Consider the following 9489-nt stretch of genomic DNA (forward strand, 5'->3'; position numbering starts at 1 on the left):
CAAACAAAACCTCCCAAACAACCCAAAACAAAACTATACAAAGCCTCTGTTGTGCTATGACTACTGAGTGGCATGTAGTTTTACATTCTGGATTTACAAAACTTAATGTAACACTAAGAAAGCTCTTGTTCTACTAGGTGCTTGAATGCAGTTGGATCACTCAGCTGCTTAAAGGTCCTTGTGAATGGAAGCCAAAATGTTTAGGATTCAGTGAAATGTCCAATACTACCTTGGAGGAGCATGCTGTTTTGTCATTGCATTCTGTGGGTAACGATTTTCCCCACAAAGTATTCTCCCCTTCTTTGAGAAGCTTGAATAACCTATCTGACCTAAGCTCTATCCACCACGCCTTTATAAACTTACTGTCCTCCCAAGGAACTTGCAGAGCTTTTGCAAGCAGTCATATTTTAAATGCCACTAAACTTTACAAGTAGAAATCTTGACAATAATGGCTCACTTTAAGTAAGCAATATAAATAACAGGAAGCCTGTAACACCATCAAATTTCAGAAGTAATTCCTTAGCTGAAGAGTCAGAGAACAGCCAAGGTCACAACCTTGTCAGTTAAGATCTCCTTTGGAAAAAAAAGCCAACAACCAAGAAACCAAAAACAAGCCCAAAAAACACCCACCAAAACCAAACCAGAATACAGAATTAACCAGGTTGGAAAAGGCCTTTGAGACCATCGAGTCCAACCTATCATTCAGCACCATCTAATCAACTAAATCATGGCACTAAGTGCCTCATCCAGTCTCTGTTTTAAACACTTCCAGAGATGGTGACTCCACCACCTCCCTGGGCAGCACATTCCAATGGCTAAAAACTCCCTCTGTGAAGAACTTTGTCCTCGCCTTGAGCCTGAACTTCCCCTGGTGCAGCTTGAGACTGTGTCCTCTTGTTCTGGTGCTGATTGCCTGGGAGATGAGACCAACATCCACCTGTCTACAACTTCCCTTCAGGTAGCTGTAGACAGCAATAAAGTCTCCTCTGAGCCTCCTCTTCTCCAGGCTAAGCAACTCCATCTCCCTCAGCCGCTTCTCATAGGGCTTGTGCTCCAAACCCCTAACCAGCTTTGTTGCCCTTCTCTGGATGCCTTCCAGCAAGTCAACATCCTTCCTAAACTGAGGGGCCCAGAACTGGACACAGGACTCAAGATGTGGCCTAACCAGTGCTGAGTACAGGGACAGAATGACTTCCCTGCTCCTGCTGGCCAAACTCTTCCTGATCCAGGCCAGGATGCTATTGGCCTTCTTGGCTACCTGGGCATACTGCTGGCTCATGTTCAGCCTACTGTCAACCAGTACCCCCAGGTCCTTTTCTGCCTGGCCACTCTCCAGCCACTCTGACCCCAGCCTGTAGCACTTCATGGGGTTGTTGTGGCCAATGTGCAGAACCCAGCATTTAGATGTGTTAAATCTCATGCCGTTGGACTCTGCCCATCTGTCCAACCTGTCAAGGTCCCTCTGGAGAGCTCTCCTACCATCTAACAGGTCAAGACCTGCCCCCAGCTTGGTGTCATCTGCAAATTTACTGATGATGGACTCAATCCCCTCATCCAGATCATTGATAAATATATTGAACAGGATGGGGCCCAGCACTGATCCTTGGGGGGCGCCACTGGTGACTGGCCTCCAGCTGGACGTGGCACCATACACCACCACTCTCTGGGCTTGGCCCTCCAGCAAGTTCCTAACCCATGACAACAACACATGACATTGTAAGGTTCTCAATTTATTGCTTTTACATAACCTTGGAGAATATGTTTTCTTTTCTAGAAAGAGAGTTTATTCTATTTGTCAGCACTGAATGGTTCAACAGGAAAACTTATGAGGTGAAATCTAGGAAACTTCTGCCGCAAAAGTAGCCTTTGAGACCAACAACAGTGTCATTCAATGGATGAGGATTAAACACTAGAAGTATTTCCCAGTGCATGCTTTATTCTTTGAAGGAGAGAAATTAATTCTCAATATTGGCATGTTTTAGTGATATGATTCCACCTACTGGTTGTTGCCTTTTTTCTTGATTCTGCTTTTGCTGACTCCCCATTCTGTGCACATACTCAGTCTACTGGTCCAAATACTTGTTAAAAAAAGAAAAGAAAAAAAGTTTAAAAAAATCACATTCCTATGTAAAGTAGATCCTCATTCCAGTAAACTTTCCAATGTAGGACATGCTTTGAAATGTTACAGTTACCCTTTTAAGGGGAAACTTCCACAGTGAGCTGGTAGAATAGCCTCCTGGCTACAAAATGAGTGACCTGACAGCAACCTGGGAATTCAACTTCTTATTTTGTCTAAATAAATATCAGCTTCCACTTCTAGACTCTCAGCTGTGCACCAAAGAGACACCATGAGTTTAAGCATTACTTTGCTATTTCTGAGTGAGTTCCATAAAGATTGCCTCAAAGACATAGTAAATCCTCAAGAAAATAATAATGATAATGATAATGATAATGATAATGATAATGATAATAATAATAATAATAATAATAATAATAATAATAATAACAACAACAATAATATCACAGCCCAACAGCATTTTCCCATTATTTCCCATTCTAACACTTCTTTTCAGAGTGCAGTCCAGGGAAGTATTTCCATTTGACTCACAGATGAGGTAGGGAGGCATCTGAATAACAAAGTGAGAATTTCTACTGGGTATCCCAAACCAGCTCCCAGCCTTGTCCTGTATCAACTCCGCTCCTGAGAAGTGAGGACATAGGAGCACTGCACCATAGAGAGACTAACACTTGAGCGAGACACCAGATCTTGTGTCTGTAAATTCCACACCAGGGCTGCAGGCTCACATGGACTTTCCCAGATGGGCTGAGCTTTCCTGTGTCCCCTGCAAGGTGCAGGTACATAAAGAAAGGAGCATTACTATAGCTAAGAGTGGATACAACTATGTGGGGTGGAGGACACTGAATGGCTTTCAGTGTTGGGAAAAGAATGAGTATGGCAGTCCTCAAGAAATAGTGCTAAACAAACAAACCAACACACATGTAACCTGGGGAAAACAAAAACATATGGGCTTAGAGTAGTGAAACAGATATGAGATAGCCAAATGGATTACTCAGTTTTCTAGTGCATTTAATAGATTATTATGGTATAGCCAAGAACCACAAATACAGAAGTGATTATATTCTGCTATAAATTACCACAGACCTTACACTGTAACAGACTTCCTCCAGATTTTCACTTGAATGTATGATTCAAAACACAGGACCCTGTGGGAATAACAATAGGAGATGAAATAATCAAGGGATACGTAGTATGTAGCCAGTCATCTATAATTCACAAACACAATAGCTAGCACTCAGAAATCAAGAAAGATGGACAAATCAAAAGGGCCAAAACAGTGTGGCAATAGCTAACAAACATGAGAAGAGATAAGAGGGGAAAGCTGCAGGGAGGGGCTCTACAACCGAAGCAGAATGTTCAGCTTAGCCCTTTGCCACTGCAATGCTGCCGAGTCCAGCCTTGTCCCCTCACCTGGAAACAAGACAGCCTGAGATGCATCTGCCAGGGGGAGGCTTCTGGAAGATGGGATGAGGAGAAAGAGGCAGAAACAGCAGGAAAATGAGATGGGAATATTCCCCCTCACAGCATTAGTGGGAAGTAAGAGGGGACACCTTGAGATGCCCCTCCTTTGATCCTTTCGGTGGAGGGATGCTGCTCTGACTCCTTTCGCCTGGCCCTGCCTATTCTTCACTTTTCCAAAGCTGGCACCACTGTGAAATTACTTTCTTGACAGAGAACAAGAGGAATAGGAATTGTTCAAACTGCAGCAAAGTGTGTATAGACCAAAAGAAATCCAGACCAGTTGTCAAGTCATTGGGATCAGAAGGTAGTGTGTCAACACTGCTGACTACTATGGGAAATGAAGGACACAATCATGGCTAGATGAGGTGGTAGAAGAAAGCATAATTTTACCTGTTTCATACTATCCAGTTATGTGTGCCAGCAAGATTTCCAGTAATGGTTTCAAGGAGTCAATATTTCAGGCAGAGAACAATAGATGAAGAAAAAGGAAAGCTGTGCATTTGGTGTCACAGCTGATCACTGTGACAGGACTTCAATTAGCTGTAGCTTTGAGAATAACATAAGATTTGTCTTTAAAGAAAAAGGAGGATAAAGTAACAAAATGGAATGAAAACCTAAAAAACCTGGTGTTTATGGACATATGACATGCTGTGGTTTTCTTTTGCATTCAAAGAAACTGTTTTAACTCTCCTCTAACAAAATATCCACATTAAACCCTAAATTTTAAAAGTTGTGTTTATAATCTTAGTAAGTATTGTTATAAATTTACTTCTAAAATATCACTTTTGAAAGTAAGAATGTATTGATTTTAGTGTTCAGACCATTAAAGTGGAACATTCAAGTCCTGAAGCAGTGAACCCGCTTTTTGGCTGAATTTTACTTGATGACCCAAAGTCCGTGGGACAGAAACAAGAGACACAAAAGACATGTCAGGAAAAGAAATATCTATACCATGCTATTAAGCTTTCTGTGCATAAAAAAATGATGTTGTATTAAAATCCACCAAGCAGTGATGTGTTTTACTTTAAAGAGGAACCAGTAGATGGAATGCCAAAATACCATACTGAATAGCTGAGCGTAGTGTAATGCAACACATTACAGAGTGTAGTGAAATGGATGAAAGATCTGTAGGTATATTTTGAGATTTCCCTAAAGCTTGTGAAATGGATGCTATATTGAAAAATACCTTACATTCAGAATCCCTACATACATTTGTTGAAAAGAAAATTAGAACAGAAGAGTGGGGAAGAGTGAATATATCAGTCCTGTTGTACAACCTCCTCCTGGGGCCTGGAGCAGCTGCTTGACTGCCGTTGCTTTCACCGGAGCAAGCAGGGAGTGGAAACTGTTACCAATCCAGAAGTGCCTTGGAAACGCATGTGACAGCTCCTCGGTAATTCACTTTTTCTCCAGTCTCAAGAATCAATAATAGTTAGACTATTCCTTTCTCCTAAATCCATCAGTCCTTCCACTGTCCACCCACAGGCTTAATCCTGCAAAAACACCTGTATTTATTCTCTCAGTTTCCTTTCAACTATTTGTTAACCCCCTAAGGGTGAAATGACCTAGGTGGGGATTTTGAAAGCACTTTTCTAGTTGCCCTTGGTGGGGTTGAGCAGCAAGATTTAAGATCCTCCAGTTCTTTAAAATCTACTTAAGTACATACTGTGGGAGGGAATGCAAAGCTGAGAAGGTGGTGGCAGAGTCACAAAGTGCTGTGGACAAAAGTGCTTTGGCTGTTTTGCAAGAGCAGATGTTTAATTCTCAGGTGCCAGTGACTCCATGGAGTGTTTCCCCTGCTCTGTCAGACATTCTGAGAGGCTGGACATAGATCTTTCTGCAGCAGCTGCTCAGTTGCAAGAAGAACAAATATCTTCACAAAGCTGGACACTTTTAACGCATGCAATCAGAGATTTTTGCATAAACTGTGAAAACTTTCAACTAGGGAAAAAAAAAATATGCAAGCATTTTTTTTCCTGTTTGTCCTTATGCTCAGCTGGCTCCTTCCTTTGATTCACACAACTGTATTAGAAAGACTAGAATGAGGACAAAACCTGGGGGACAGATTCTCTGAAACATAAAAGATTCATATGCCTGCAGAGGGAAAAACAGAGAGTTTATCCAGCAGCTTTTGAGCCTGCTGTGGAAGGAGACACATTCCTTTCAGTCTTCATAACTGGTTCAAGTATGCTATGTTTGCTAAAGTGCTGCATGAAAAGTGCCAAAACTTGCACTGATGTAAAAAATGTAAGTTGATACTTTCCATCTCAATACCCAGAGAGCTGTCCTCCCACAAAGAGTCAGCACTTGAACCTCCCTTTATGATCGGGCTGTAAAGCTGGCTGTGAGTTGCACACAATCCAGTGCAGCATCATGCTGAGGTTCATCCTAGGCAATGTCAGAGAGAGAAGAGTAATACAACCAAAATCTTGGATCAGTAAAGAACACATTGTCATAGGGTTGGAAGGGTAAGGCCAAAAAGCCTCCTCCCTCCCTCCTGTAAAGTAAAGGGAAAGAAAGTTGAGAAGGGAAAAAAAACTCACAGCTGAATTGGCAAAGCAGTGGATGCTGTATATTTACAAAGCAACATAGGATATGCAGGGGAATATACAGGATTTACAATATTTACAATATATACAAAAATATACAATAAAGTAGCACAGAAATGAGAGTTCCCCCCCTCTGCTGAGGGGGTTCCCCACCTCTGCTCCCCTTCTCTCCCCCTTTCCCCAGAGAGGGTTAGAAAGATAGAAAAGAGAAAAAAGTTACAAGCAGTTATGTGTTAATTGGAAAGCGGTTAATACAGGCCTTGCAGCTTATCAGTTTCAAGGTCAAGCCTTGGCCGAAAGCCCAGAAACAGCGAGCTGCTGCCACCGAAGGAGGGGGAAGACAGACTGACCAGAAAAGTGCAGGAATGCCCAGGATACCCTGCTGCACTCCCAGTTCAGAAGGTGCTTCCTCCCAATCTACCAATGAAATTAGTTTAGATCCGTCTTTTCATTTACAAACATCCGACTACAATATTCCCTTCCTTAAGGGGACAGCCTCAAACGATCACACACATATGTAGTTTTTTTCTTCAGTTCTTGTTAGTCAGAGAATAGCACTAAAATGGATGTTTGCCAGTGAGGTGGAGAACCGGACATCAGTTCTTACTGCATGGAGTGTTTGGGCCTGTAGTGCTTGAAAAAAGTGAATATAAATTTTCAAATTGATTTGGAGCAGACAGGTGTATAATTTTTGAGAAAAAAGTCTGTATTCGCTGGAAACGTTAATCTACCTTTGTATGATCACTAGTCTGAGATTCACAGTCTGAATTTTATGGCTACTGTAGTAATGATCACAGAACAACCTGAGTGCTTTAGCTTCCATTTGCCTGATAAATAATCATAGACACTGCTTGTTTCTCAACAATTAGCAAGAGATATTACATAGAATCATAGAATGCATTGGGTTGGATGGGACCTCTGGAAGTCATGCAGTCCAACCCTTCTGCAACCACTCAACTAGATCAGGTTGCTTACAGCCTCATCAAACCTTACCTTGAATGTCTCCAGAGATGGAAGCTCTGCTACTTCCCTGGACAACCTGTTCCAGTGTTCCACCACCCTGATAGTAATGAATTTCTTCCTAAAGTCCAATCTAAACCTACCCTTCTCTAGTTTAAAACCATTGTCCCTTGTCATATTGCTACAAGCCTTTGTAAACAGTCCCTTCACAGCTTTCTTGTAAGCCCCCTTCAGTTACTGGAAGGCCACTATATGGTCTCCCCAGAGCCTTCTCTTCTCCAAGCACAACTCTGACTCTTTCAGGCTGTTTTCGTAGGAGAGGTGGTCCCCCCTCTGGACCTGCTTCATCAGGTCCGTGTCTTTCATATGTTGAAAGCTGTAATGCATAATGTAACATCCTGGTAGTGCCTGATTTTGCCTAGTCATAGATCATTAGCTTAAACAGATCAGTGGAAAAAAGTGTTATAACAGATACATTTTAAGTGTCAAGAATGGTGCATCTCTAGTTGTGATGCTGAACCTGACCAACCTATCCCTGTCTCTCTCTCAGGCTCAGTAGGGCACAGTGACTGGATTAAAGTCAATTTACCATCAACAAGATTAAAATATTGATAGAATGGGAACTGACTGTGCAGAGCTGCCCATGGCATTAGCCCCCATTAATTTTCAAGGTCCACTTCATGGCTATTAAAGTTTGGTGAGAATGAGGAGCCATCAGAAACCACTTCCATCAGAGGAGTAACTGGTTTTGTCATACACATGAGAAAAATATACCTCTTCTCATGATAAATGGCACCCAGCATCTATAATTAAAACAAAATAATCACTGTGCTACACATATATCTTCTCTTTAAGAGAATAGGTACTCATGATGGCCATTAGATAGATCACTCAAGTATCATACTGATGAAAGCAGTGTACAAAGTAGGATAAAGCACAGAATGCATAAATTGGGTGTGAATGAAGGATTTACCACTGTGGTTTCAAGGCAATTTAAAGATCATTAAATGCAAGACTATAACAGAAGTGTAAGTCATACTGACTACAGCCAAGTAGGGAACATTCAGCAAAGCAGTATAAGTCTAAAGGGGGAACTCTTTGACAGTCCAAATATATACCTAAAAAAACCCGCAGAGAGTTTGAATTCCTTTCCCTTCCCCAGAGATTGGTTCCTGTGTTTTCATTAACATTTAATCCTACAACAATGTATATTAATTATCAATGTCCAGATACTCCAGATTAAGAATTTTGTAAGTTCATAAAAAGATTTATCATAATATTCTGAATAAAGTTGGTTATTCTGGTACATGATATGCTGAAATGTTAAAGAAGCCAGATTTTAAAAGCATGTTCCAGTATTTGTCAAATGCAGTGAAAGTGTGACTCCATTTTTTCCAGAAGTCCTGACCTGGCAATTCAGCTTGACATGTATGGTGAGAAAATGAACAGATATATGCTGTTTTTAAACCTCTGTCTCTCATTACAGAATACAACTGTGTTCAGCTCTGTTGCTCATTCAGAATAGGTTGACTCCCTGCAGCACTAGAAGAAAGAAACATATGTGATACTTACAGTCTAAACTAGTGGGTGTTGTAGAGTTAAAACCCGTGGTGCTTGTTGCTTCATTTCTTCATGTGAGTTCTGTATCTTCAGTTGTTGTCTTCAGCTGGAGAAAATAAATCAAAGCTGACACTGTGTTTTACAATATAAGTTTTATTCCAGGTATGTTCTTTTGTTATTGATAGTTATTACCTATGGAAGTTCCACTTGTTTCATGAGCCTTTATATTCTCCTCTTTTTCATTAAAATGATACTACAATGTTATTGCACTGATGGCCTCCTGGAATCCCTGAACTTTTCCAGAACCACAAACCTGGCTATCAAAACATAGCCACAAGTGCTCCTTGGTGAGCAATAAAATATTCCTAGCATCAACACTGGATCCAAGCTTTTATAGACAATTACAGGATCAAATAGTTACAAGGAGTAAGATACTTAGAGACTGTCTGTGACTACCTCTGTCTGTGAATAGATACTAGAGGTATACATAGTCATGAGGAAATACACAACTGCAAGTAAAGGGACAGGAATAAGTTGAAGACTTTTTTGTGAAACCCAGAGCAAACAAATCATTCCAAAGCCATCTACAACACTAAACAAACCTCTTATTTCCTCTATTCAATGCCTAGTTTTTTTACTTCATTTCCTGAATGTTTAACACTGGAATGAAGCACTTAGTCGTGTGAAGGGCCTCAACTGCAGTATTTTCTTGAAAACACTCAGCTTTTTCCTTGATGAAAAAGATTAAATGTAAGCCCTTTATTCCACTTCTCCTCCTCTTTAGAATGTAAACAAGTGAAGCTAAGTGTACTTTCCAAGTGGCAACACCTAGCTCTTTAAGAAGTTTGTCAGGCAACATATTAGCTCTCATATTGTGGA

At 41.0% G+C, this 9489-nt stretch overlaps 1 long non-coding RNA gene across 1 annotated transcript; it reads right to left on the bottom strand.

Annotated features, from left to right (window-relative positions):
- Positions 1-1977: 1977 nt before the first annotated feature.
- Positions 1978-8715, bottom strand: LOC137444295 (uncharacterized). The gene is made up of 3 exons (XR_010988115.1): positions 8623-8715; positions 3164-3225; positions 1978-2078 (listed from the first exon to the last, which is right to left on the bottom strand). It is a non-coding gene; the product is annotated as an uncharacterized lncRNA (long non-coding RNA).
- Positions 8716-9489: the final 774 nt, after the last annotated feature.

The sequence above is a fragment of the Melanerpes formicivorus genome, unplaced genomic scaffold (assembly GCF_026170545.1).
Source record: "Melanerpes formicivorus ecotype bairdi unplaced genomic scaffold, bMelFor1.0.p_v2 SCAF_11, whole genome shotgun sequence".
NCBI lineage: Eukaryota > Metazoa > Chordata > Aves > Piciformes > Picidae > Melanerpes > Melanerpes formicivorus.